This window comes from Nicotiana sylvestris, chromosome 12 (assembly GCF_000393655.2).
Source record: "Nicotiana sylvestris chromosome 12, ASM39365v2, whole genome shotgun sequence".
Classification (NCBI taxonomy): domain Eukaryota; kingdom Viridiplantae; phylum Streptophyta; class Magnoliopsida; order Solanales; family Solanaceae; genus Nicotiana; species Nicotiana sylvestris.
Window position 1 is genome coordinate 125,355,002 of NC_091068.1, and position 9,171 is coordinate 125,364,172.

Consider the following 9,171-nt stretch of genomic DNA (forward strand, 5'->3'; position numbering starts at 1 on the left):
CATGCTAAGTTTGCAAGTAGAATAAAACAGGAAATATAGGAACTTAATTTAATTACTTTAAGTAAAACCGGTTTTCAATAATTAGCTCAAGTACGCACTCGTCACCTCACGTACAAGGTATTTCAATTATCAAATATATCATATCCTAGTGGAAGGTCCCCCACACAAAGTTAGACAAGCCACTTACCTCGAACCAGCTCAAAATAAACCCAACACCACGTCTTTGCCACGAGTATTCGACGCCAAATGGCCCAAAGCTATTCAATTCAATTGCATAATGTAAATAACACTTCAAGTAACCGATTCTACAATTAAATTCTAAGCTAATACGCGAAATTATGTAAAATGACCAAAACGCCCCTCGGGCCCACGTCTCAGAATCGGGTGAAATTTATATTTTCAGAAACCTCGTACTCTCACGAGTCTATACATAATGAGAACACTGAAATTGGAGTCCAAATGAAATCCTCATTTAAAGGCCTCTTAAACTCAAGCCTTAATTACCCATTTTTTCCAAATTTCTCACCACTAATTAGGTCTTTAATCACATAAAAATGAGTTATGAAGTCAAGGATGTTACCTCCAAGTGATTCCCCTTTGTTTTCCTCAAAAATCTCTCTCAAAATCTTCAAACCCGGATGAAAATGGTGAATGAATCCCTCAAATTCGCGAAGGCAACTATTTATATGTTATGTCCAATGATTTTTGCATTTGCGGATGCGGTCCCGCTTCTGCGGAACAAGTGTCGCATCTGCGAATTTCACAAAAGAACCCATCTTCCGCATCTGCGGAACTCTAACTGCAGGAGCGGTTTCGCTTCTGCGGACAATTCACCGCATCTGCGGTTCCTGAGGAGATTTCCAATTTCTGCATCTACGGTCCTCTACGCTGCTTCTGCGGTGCCGCATCTGCGGTCCCCAAATCACAGATGCAAAAGTACCAGAAGAACAACTCCTCAGCAACTTCAACTCCAAAATTTCCTTCGTTAACCATCTGAATTCATCCCGAGGCCCCCGAGACCTCAACCAAAGGCATCAACATATCCTAAAACCTTATTCAAACTTGTACAAATCTTCAAAATACTTCAAACAACATCAAAACAACCAAAACACATAGGATTCAAGCCTAGGTTTCTAAAATCTTCCGAATTCCGCTTTTGATCAAAAACCCAACCAAAACACGTCTGAATGACCTGAAATTTTGCACACACATCCCAAATGACACAATGGAACTACTGCAACTCTCGGAATTCCATTCTGACCCTCGGATAAAAATCTCGCTATCGAACCGGAAACTTCAAAAATTCAACCTTCAGCATTTCAAGCCTAAATTAGCTACGGACCTCCAAAACACAATCCGAACACGCTCCTAACCCCAAAATCACCCAACGAAGCTAACAGAACCATCAGATTTCCATTCCGAGGTTGTGTTTATACTGTTTCGACTAAGGTCAATTTTTCAACACTTAAGCTCTTATTTAGGGACTAAGTGTCCCAAAACTCTCCGAAACTTAAAACCAAATATCCCGGCAAATCAAAATAGCAAAAATAAACTCGGGGAAAGCTGTTAATAAGGGATCGAGGCGTTAATTCTTAAGACGACCGGACGGGTCGTCACATCCTCCTACACTTAAACATTCGTTCGTCTTCGAACGAGCATAGAGACATACCTATAGTAGTGAAAAGATGCAGGTAACAGCTGCGCATATCCTACTCGGTCTCCCAGGTCGCCTCCTTGACCGGCTGACCCCGCCATTAGACCTTCACTGATGCAATGTTCTTTGACCTCACTTTCTAACCTGCCTGTCCAATATTGCCACTGGCTCCTCAATATAAGATAGATCCTTGTCCAACTGGACTGAACTAAAATCCAACACGTGTGATGGATCGCCGTGATACCACCAGAGCATCGAAACATGAAATACCAGATGAACTCTTGCCAAGCTGGGAGGTAAGGCAAGCTCATAAGTAACCCCCCAACACGCCTCAATATCTCAAAAGGGCCAACAAACCTCAGACTCAACTTCCCTTTCTTCCCGAATCTCATAACGCCCTTCATAGGCGAAACCCAAAGTAGAACCCGCTCTCCAACCTATAGGAAACATCACGAACCTTCCGGTCCGCATAACTCTTCTGTCTGGACTGGGCTGTACGGAGCCTATCCTGAATCACCTTAACCTTCTCCAAAGCATCCTAAACTAAGTTCGTGCCCAATAATCTAGCCTCGCCTGGCTCAAACTAGCCCACCGGGGATCTACACCGTCTCCCATATAAAGCCTCATATGGTGCCATCTGAATGCTGGACTGATAGCTGTTGTTGTAAGCAAACTCCGCCAATGGCAAGAACTGATCCCAAGACCCTCCAAACTCAATCACACATGCATAGAGCATATCCTCAAGAATCTGGATAGTACGCTCGGACTGTCTGTCCGTCTAAGGGTGAAATGTTATACTCAACTCTACCCGAGTACCTAACTCATGCTGAACGGCTCTCCAAAACTGTGATGTAAACTGGGTACCTCTATCTGAAATGATGGAAACCTGAATACAATGTAGGCGAACAATCTCCCGGATATAGATCTTCGCCAGTCGCTGTGAGGAATAAGTAGTTCACACAGGAATAAAATGAGCGGACTTGGTCAGCCAAACCACAATCACCCAAATAGCATCAAACTTCCTCAACGTCCGTGGGAGCCCAACTACAAAGTCCATGGTGATCTTCTCCCACTTCCACTCTGGAATATCTATTTGCTAAAGCAACCCACCCGGTCTCTAGTGCTCATACTTCACCTGCTGACATTTGAGACACCGAGCTACGAATCCAACTATATCTTTCTTCATCTGCCTCTACCAATAGTGCTGTCTCAAATCCTGATACATCTTTGCGGCACCCGGATGAATAGAATACTGCGAGCTATGGGCCTCCTCTAGAATCAACTCTCGAAGCCCATCAATATTGGGTACACAAATCCGACCCTGCATCCTCAATACCCCATCCTCACCAATAGTCACATCCCTAGTATCACCGTGTTGAACCTTTCCTTTGAGGACAAGCAAATGAGGGTCATCATACTGTCGCTCCCTGATACGATCGAATAAGGAAGACCAAAAAACCACGCAAGCTAAACCCGACTAGACTCCGAAAGATCCAATCTCACTAACTGACTGGCTAAGGCCTGAATATCCATCACCATAGGCCTCTCTAATGCTGGTAAATAAGCCAAACTTCCCAAACTCTCTGCCCGGCGACTCAAAGCATCGGCCACCATATTGGCCTTGCCCGGGTGATACAAAATAGTGATATCATAGTTCTTTAGCAACTCTAACCACCTTCTCTTGCGCAAATTTAGATACTTTTGCTTGAACAAGTGCTACAAGCTCCGATGGTCAGTATAAATATCACAGGGAACCCCATATAAATAATGGAGCCAAATCTTCAGGGCGTGAACAATGGCAACTAACTCAAGGTAGTGAACAGGGTAATCCTTCTCGTGTATCTTCAATTGTCTGGACGCGTAGGCAATCACCCTACCGTCCTGCATCAACACCGCTCCGAGGCCAATCCTCGAGGCATCACAATAGACCGTATAGACCCCGAACCTGTAGGCAATATCAAAATTGGGCTTGTGGTCAAAGCTGTCTTAAGCTTCTGAAAGCTCGCCTCACACTTCTCCGTCCACTAAAATGGAGCACCCTTCTGGGTCAACCTGGTCATAGGGGCTGCAATCGATGAAAAACCCTCCACAAAATGACGGTAGTAACCCGCCAAACCAAGGAAACTACGGATCTCGGTAGCTGTAGATGGTCTGGGCCAACTCTGCACAACCTTTATCTTCTTCGAATCCACCTAAATACCTTCACTCGATACAACGTGGCCTAAGAATGCCACTGAATCCAACCAAAACTCGCATTTCGAGAACTTAGCATATAACTTCTTCTCTCTCAAAGTCTGAAGCACTGTCCTCAAGTGCTGCTCATGATCTTCCCGACTCTGGGAATACACCAGAATATCATCAATAAAGACAATGACGAACGAGTCAAGATACGGCCGGAACACACTGTGCATCAAATGCATAAAAGCTGCTGGGGCATTGGTCAGCCTAAATGACATGACAAGGAATTCGTAATGACTATACCAAGTCCTAAAAGCAGTCTTCGGGATATCTAGCTCCCAATCTTCAACTGATGGTAACCTGAGCGCAAATCAATCTTAGAAAAAATCTGTGCACCCTGAAGCTGGTCAAACAGATCATCAATACGAGGCAAAGGTTAGCGGTTCTTCACTGTCACTTTGTTTAATTGGCGATAATCAATACACATACGCACAGAACCATCCTTTTTCTTCACAAACAAGACAGGAGCACCCCAAGGTGATACACTGGGTCGAATAAAACCCTTATCAAGCAATTCCTGTAACTAATCCTTCAACTCTTTCAACTCAGGAGGAGCTATACGATCTGGAGGAATAAAAATGGGCTGAGTGTCCGGCAACAGATCAATGCCAAAATCAATATCTCTATCAGGCGGCATGCCTAGAAGGTCGACTAGAAATACATCGGGAAAATCCCGTACTACTGCAACTAAATCAACTAAAGTGGTATCAATACTGACATCTCTCACATAAGCTAAATACGTGTCACACCCCTTCTCAACCATACGCTGAGCTCTAAGAAAAGAAATAACTCTACTGGGAGTGTGATCTAAAGTACCCCTACACTCAACACGCGGTATACCTGGCATAGCCAGCGTCACGGTTTTGGCGTGACAATCAAGAATAGCATAATGGGGCGACAACCAGTCCATGCCCAAGATAATATTGAAGTCAACCATAGTGAGTAACAACAAATTGGCTCTAGTCTCAAAACCACTAAGAGAAACCAAACACGACCGATAAATGCGGTCCACAACGAGAGAATCTCCTACAAGAGTAGAAACATAAATAGGGGAACTCAAAGAATCCCGAGATACACCCAAATGCGGAGCAAAATAAGAAGACACATAAGAGTAAGTAGAGCCTGGATCGAATAGAACCGATGCATCTCTGTGGCAAACCAATATAATACTTGTGATGACAGAATCGGAGGCAACAGCCTCGATACGGGAAGGAAGAGCATAGTATCTGGCTTGGCCTCCCCCTCGAGGGCGACCTCTACCTCCCCGACCTCCACCTCTAGCTGGCTGAGCAGGTGGGGTAGCAACTGGAGCTGTAATCATAGCTTGATAACTCTACGGGGCACGCTATGGCTGAGAAGTCTGTGGAGGTGCACTCCTCCCAAGTCTAGGGCAATCCCTCACTCTATGGCATGTGTCACCACATTCAAAACAAGCTCTGGGAGGATGTGGTGGCTGCGACTGGCTAGGGCCAGGTCTACTGGACTGTCCTCTGAAAGCACCCCGCGCAGGAGGCGCACTAGAAATCGGAGGTGCATAATAAGGCTACTGAGGCCTAGGAAGAGCCGGAGCACTACTGGCTGCTGGAAGAGCTGAATGAATAGGGCAACTCATATAACCCCTACCATGACGACCTGTAGCTGGGGTACGGGCACTAGAATAATGGCCTGACTCTCGAGACCTCTTGGCCTCCCTTTCCTCTCTCTCCCTAGCATGCATACCCTCAATCCTCCTAGAAATGATCACCACCTACTGATAAGAAGTATCTATCTCCAACTCACGATCCATGCTAGATCTAATACTGGGAATAAGGCCCTCAATAAACCGGCGAACCCTCTCACGGACCGTAGAAACCAAGGCTGGTGCGTGCCTAGCTAAACTGGTGTAATGGATTGAATACTCTGAAACAGTTATAGCACCCTGGAGCAAATGCTCAAACTCTGCGTGCCATGCGTCCCTAAGGCTCTGAGGAACATACTCCCTCATGAACAGATCTGAAAACTGAGCCCAAGTGAGTGAAGCAGCCTCATCTGGACTGTCTAACTCATAGGTGCACCACCACTCATAGGCGGCTCCTCGAAGCTGGAAGGTAGTGAAAGAAACCCCGCTCGATCATGAGATACCCATGGTTTGGAGAATGTTGTAACACTCATCAAGAAATCCCAGAGCATCCTTCGATGCTAGACAACTAAACATAGGGGGCTTGTACTTCTTGAACCTCTCAAGCCTCAACTGCTCATCCTCAGAAGTCGTTGCCCTGTCCTCGGGATGAACTAGCACTGCAGGCGGCATAGAAATAATCTCAGGGACCTACTCAACATGCACTTGCTGCTTAGGATTGCGGGTGGCTAGAGTCTGTGCTCCTCCCCCGGCCTGAGACATAGCTGCAGCAAGGGGAAGCAACCCTACCTGAGCCAAGGTAGTGTACATGCTCATGAACTTTGCCAAAGTCTCCTGAAGAGCTGGAGTGGTAGTAGCAGTAGGCGTGTCAGGTGCTTGGACTCTAGCTGGACTGCTGGTGGTACCTTGGCGACAGCTCGTGCAAGTGCTCTGGTTGCACCACGTGCGCGTCCTCGGCCTCTACCCCGGCCCCAGCCTTTGATGGATGCAGTAGGGGGTGCGGGTGCCTAATCATCTCGAGTAGCACGTGTCCTCACCATCTGTGAGAGAATAGAAGACAAAAGCTTAGAATTGTGATGTCAAAATATCGCACGACAAGGAAATCAAATGAAGTGGAATTTTCCTAACAATTACATAGCCTCTCATAGATAAGTACAGACGTCTCCGTACCGATTAGCGAGACTCTAATAAATCGGCTTGTGATCCATGACTCCTATGAACCTAGAGCTCTGATACCAACTTGTCACAACCCCAATTCGCCCTCTGTGAACCATCGTGACGGGACCTAGTCTCTACGATTAGGTAAGCCTAACCAATGCGGAAAATGAACTAAATTGTGGAATAAATAATCCAAAGCTGAAAACAACTGAAGGAAACAATATTTAAATGTCGCTCGGCATATATACATAACTTCTCTAAATCTGATACACTATCCCAAAATCCGAAAACCCACGGATCCACAAGCTTCGAAAAACACTACATAGCTCTAATCTCCAGAATGTCTAACAAAACAGAAGTATAGAAGGGCTAAATACTAAAATGCAGGAACAGAAAGAGACTCCTCAATCTGCGAACACGGCAGATATACCTCGAAGTCCCGTAGAATCGCCTCGCCTCAAGAATGGTAAGCCTGAGTAGAGGTACCTAGATCTGCACATGAAAAACATGCGCAGAAAGGGCATGAGTACACCACAATGGTACTGAGTAAGTGCCAAGCCAAATCTCGATTGGGTAGTGACGAGGAAGGTCAGGGCCCTACTGAGATTAAATAAATATAAAGATGATAGGATAAGATAAGCAGTACAATTGAGAATCTACAGTAAGAATCTACACAGGATAATAAGAGTAAAATAACGAAAACAGAGATGAAGGCAAACCACAAGGAAAGTAACCGGGGATCTCTCAGTATCCCGAGGATCTCTTAGTATCCTCAACAGGCACTAGGGATCTCTGGTATCCCGAGGATCTCTTGGTATCCTCAATATATGTCAGGGATCTCTTGATATCCCGAGGATCTCTCGGTATCCTCAATATATGCCAGGGATCTCTTGGTATCTTCAATATATGCCAGGGATCTCTTGAGGATCTCTCGGTATCCTCAATATATGCCAGAGATCTCTTGGTATCCCGAGGATCTCTCGGTATCCTCAATCTACGTGCCAGGGATCTCTTGGTATTTCGGACCTCAGTCTAGGTCATCAATACATACAGGGGATCTCCCGGGATACCGTCCCATAGTCCCAATTTAAAACACACAGTAGCAACACAAGAATATTAAATTAAATGCTAATTTTGTACTAAGTAAACAGTTAATTCCAGCCTAACATGCTTCACGTGATGCAATTAAGGCAGTTTAAGTAAATAAGCAATTAAGTCAACTAAGAATGCTTTTCTAAACTAACAACATGCTAAGTTTGCAAGTAGAATAAAACAGGAAATATAGGAACTTAATTTAATTACTTTAAGTAAAACCGGTTTTCAATAATTAGCTCAAGTACGCACTCGTCACCTCACGTACAAGGTATTTCAATTATCAAATATATCATATCCTAGTGGAAGGTCCCCCACACAAAGTTAGACAAGCCACTTACCTCGAACCAGCTCAAAATAAACCCAACACCACGTCTTTGCCACGAGTATTCGACGCCAAATGGCCCAAAGCTATTCAATTCAATTGCATAATGTAAATAACACTTCAAGTAACCGATTCTACAATTAAATTCTAAGCTAATACGCGAAATTATGTAAAATGACCAAAACGCCCCTCGGGCCCACGTCTCAGAATCGGGTGAAATTTATATTTTCAGAAACCTCGTACTCTCACGAGTCTATACATAATGAGAACACTGAAATTGGAGTCCAAATGAAATCCTCATTTAAAGGCCTCTTAAACTCAAGCCTTAATTACCCATTTTTTCCAAATTTCTCACCACTAATTAGGTCTTTAATCACATAAAAATGAGTTATGAAGTCAAGGATGTTACCTCCAAGTGATTCCCCTTTGTTTTCCTCAAAAATCTCTCTCAAAATCTTCAAACCCGGATGAAAATGGTGAATGAATCCCTCAAATTCGCGAAGGCAACTATTTATATGTTATGTCCAATGATTTTTGCATTTGCGGATGCGGTCCCGCTTCTGTGGAACAAGTGTCGCATCTGCGAATTTCACAAAAGAACCCATCTTCCGCATCTGCGGAACTCTAACTGCAGGAGCGGTTTCGCTTCTGCGGACAATTCACCGCATCTGCGGTTCCTGAGGAGATTTCCAATTTCTGCATCTACGGTCCTCTACGCTGCTTCTGCGGTGCCGCATCTGCGGTCCCCAAATCACAGATGCAAAAGTACCAGAAGAACAACTCCTCAGCAACTTCAACTCCAAAATTTCCTTCGTTAACCATCTGAATTCATCCCGAGGCCCCCGAGACCTCAACCAAAGGCATCAACATATCCTAAAACCTTATTCAAACTTGTACAAATCTTCAAAATACTTCAAACAACATCAAAACAACCAAAACACATAGGATTCAAGCCTAGGTTTCTAAAATCTTCCGAATTCCGCTTTTGATCAAAAACCCAACCAAAACACGTCTGAATGACCTGAAATTTTGCACACACATCCCAAATGACACAATGGAACTACTGCAACTCTCGGAATTCCATTC